Raw genomic sequence first — 3,893 nt, forward strand, 5'->3', positions numbered from 1 at the left:
GAGAATTCAATAGCAGGTATGTTCAAGGTGGGCTGTCAAATTTTTCATTTTGTGTGCCCAAGAAAAGTTTAAAATAGTTCAGTGAATTCATATCACTTTCTCTGCCACACGTTTCCTTATCGGTGAGGTATGTAGTCAACTAGATGATGATAACAGCCTTCACATTTCTATCCTTTTATGAGTATTACATTCAATGAAAGAATCCGACCTCACTTTAGCATTCAGGTGGATTGACTTTATTTTAGTTTTAGTCATTTTCGTTAAGACTTTTGCCTACGTGTCACTATGTTGCTGTCATATCAAGTTAAGAGAGTATCAGATATGAGGGAAATCTGGCTGCAACGGCTGTCACCTCACTGAGCACCAGGGTTGGTTTGGCTGACTAGGTGAGCATCCCCTTTTTCCCTCACCTCTGTGTTTGTGTTCCTCCTGAAGGTGTACATACAGTCGAAGAGGATGATCTTCCCCAACAGAGGATATACAAATAGCTGCCCTCTGCTGCTAGAACCTTCAAACAAACTCTCAAGGTCCATTTGTATGAGGAATGCATAGTGACCAAACTTTCAAGACTCCAGACACATCTAACTGACGTGCTGCATGTGGCATTCTGCCTTTAAAAAAAAAAAGTAAGATTATCTGAATCATTTTTTCCCTTAAAAAAAAATCCCAAATTTCAAAAAGCAGTGGAAAAATGTAGAAGCAGAATTAAATCACTGGTTATCTTCCAGGAAAAAACCCTAACATTTTGCTAGTTATCAATTCAGTTTGCTGAACTGAGTTGAGCTTACACTGATTCCTATCTCCATGTGTCCCTTAGTTAACTTCCTTATTAACTTCTGGCTAAGTTAATTGACTCAGTTTCCAAAAAATCCTTGTGGAATGGAGTGATCACATTAGCCTTTCCTTGTCCTCAGGACAATACATACCTGTGTCCTGATGATTAGATGTTCTGGAACTAACTCTTCAATCTTACCCTTCTTAGGGAAGTCCTTTGGGCATAGCAAGGTACTATGATTCAGCCAGCAGGGCCAGTGAAGATAGTGTTATTTTTGTTTTACTTTTCTTTAACTTAGTTACATCCCATCAGGCAAAGAGCAATTACTTTAAAAAATATAAGGCATATTGCATAAGGCCCTAGGGAGAGGAGGCATTCTGAGTTTTCCACGTTCTACATAATTATTAGAGGCAATGGTATTTTACTCAGTCATAAAAAGGAATGAAATATTGTCATTTGCAGCATCATGAATGTACCTTGAGACATTATGCTTAATGAAATAAGTCAGGCAAAGAAAGCCAAATACTATATGATATCATTTATAAGTGGATTCTAAAAAATAATACAAGTGAATATATATGCAAAACAGAAACAAACTCACAGATACATAAAACAAACGTGTGGTCACCAAAGCAGAGAGGAAAGAAGGGAGGGACATAGGGGTATGGGATTAACAGATACAAACTACATATAAATTAGAAAAATAACAAGGATATACTGTATAACACAGGGAGTTGTACCTACTATCTTGCAATAACCTAAAATGGAACATAATCTGAAAAAATACTGAGTCACTATGCTGTACACGATATGCTGAAACTGATATAGCATTGTAAATCAAACATGTGGTGGCGGTGGTGGTTTAGTTGCCAAGTCATTGTCCAACTCTTGTGATCCCCATGGACTATAGCCCACCAGGCTCCTCTTGGGATTTCCCAAGCAAGAATACTGGAGTGGGTTGCTATGCCCTCCTCCAATGTATCTTCCCAAACCAGGATCAAAACCATGTCTCCTGAAATGCAGGCAGATTCTTAATTGCTGAGCCAACACTTCTATTAAAAAAGAGAAAGCTTAGTATAGCAGTCCTTCCTCAGATCATCCCAGGGTAACCTAAGGATCATTCTTGAAGTGTTATCTGTTTGCTGCTGCTAAGTCGCTTCAGTTGTGTCCGACTCTGTGCGACCCCAGAGATGACAGCCCACTAGGCACCCCCGTCCCTGGGATTCTCCAGGCAAGAACACTGGAGTGGGTTGCCATTTCCTTCTCCAGTGATCTTCAAATGGCGATTAATCAAAAGTGTTTAGATATGAAGACACAATGATTCTTAGCATTTAGTAGATCTGGAGTTAGAGATGGGAAGTGGCTGCAATGCTCTGGACAATCTCACACAGTGAAGAGCTGTCCTGCTTAGCCACCCGGCAAACACTGGTGAATACTGCCATGGAAAAGCTATAACTTTCAGATATCCATAAGGCAGATGCTAAGACTTCATTAACAGCTTTCCTAGGAATTAGCATGTCCTGTTTAGAACTAGCTCTTTTGAGGAATACTAATTGTCAGAAATGCAATGCCATGTGTGCATACTTCTTTCTCCATCATGGAGAAAGGAAGGAGGCAAATTTCTGGGACTGTAAATCACAATAACATAAATAAGAAGAGCCATAAATACATACACACATTCCGTGAATGGTTTTCTTTCTTTTGTGTGTGTCAGTGTGATAGCAGAAATAATTATACTCTAGTGCTTGCCAAGTTTCTTAATGCAGTAACAGTTGCAAGTCATTCTCTTAAATTTATAGAATTCTGAGAGCAAATATTACTAAATATCATGAAAATGCTTCTCATTATTCTACATATTTTCTCTCTGTATCTGTGTGTCTCAACAGGGCCCTAAAAGCTTCAGCAGGGGCAGGAGTTCAGCATTTCAACACATGTGCTTTATAAATATTGGAAAATTCACAAATTTATTTGCCAGCTAAACTACGTAATCAGATCATGATTTATTCTCCTAGGGTATAGCTAATAGGTGCTTTTTTCTTTCCTTTTTCAAAAGGGGCAAAAAGTGCTATAACTCCAAAAAGAGTTTTGCCAATATGTACAGCTTGCTTAAGGTAGAAATATCAGTCTTCCTTGGATTAAGTTAATGGTATTAGGTGTGTTGTGCAGAAATGGTCATTAAGAGTGTTATTAAAAAATCTATTCATTCCCTTTCCCATTATAGGCTTTGCAAATGCAGACCTGCTTGCAATTTCCAGAAAACTAGCTACTTATTTTCTAGCCAGTATACCATTTAGAGAATTACACTAGCCTTGCTTCTTACAACAAACACAAACTGATTGTCTCAGTCAGTCCCTTTATCACTAAACCTCAGCTAACTTCAGTTTGGCTCTGATATTTATTAGGTTTGAAGGGGAGGGTTAGGGATGGGCTCCTTTCTATCCCCATGAACACATGCTAACTCTACTGTAGGAGGAAGAGACAATTTATAATCTTCACAGAATTTTAGCAAAAAGGGAAAAATCATGCAGTGAAATATAAATTAATCTACAGTGAAATCTTTTCACATTCTCAGCATGATTATATTGATAAGTATTCCAAATACAGAATAATCTCAGTGGTAACTCAGGGTACGAAGTATCACTGAAACAAAACCATAAGTTTAGCCTATGGATGCAGAACCAGTTCCTAGACCACTGACTTTTCACCAAAAGACAAATTTGATACCTAATTCTGGTAAAGAATAAGCATATATATACTGAGCTTGCTTTTATTTACCAAGGATAAATAATTTGATTTGATTCAAAAACAGCCTTAAGAGATTCCATTTTCTGTCACAGGAAGTAGCAATTTAGAAGTTATCTATGATGTACATACAGAATGCCTGGCATCCACTGTCAGAGACAGGGGCCAAGTCACAAGGAGATAAAACCTTAGTATTAATACCTTAAATATGCTTATTGTTTTCTCTGTGGTATGATGCTATTTTGGAAACTCAGAATGTCTTTGAATCAAGGGTTCTCAATGCTAAAAGGAAACTCAGAGACCCACTGAACAGTTTCCTTTGCCTTATATTATAGCTAATGGAAGTTGAGGTATAGTGAGGTAAGGAACAATGCTC

The sequence above is a fragment of the Capricornis sumatraensis genome, chromosome 6 (assembly GCF_032405125.1).
Source record: "Capricornis sumatraensis isolate serow.1 chromosome 6, serow.2, whole genome shotgun sequence".
NCBI classification, from domain to species: Eukaryota; Metazoa; Chordata; class Mammalia; order Artiodactyla; family Bovidae; genus Capricornis; species Capricornis sumatraensis.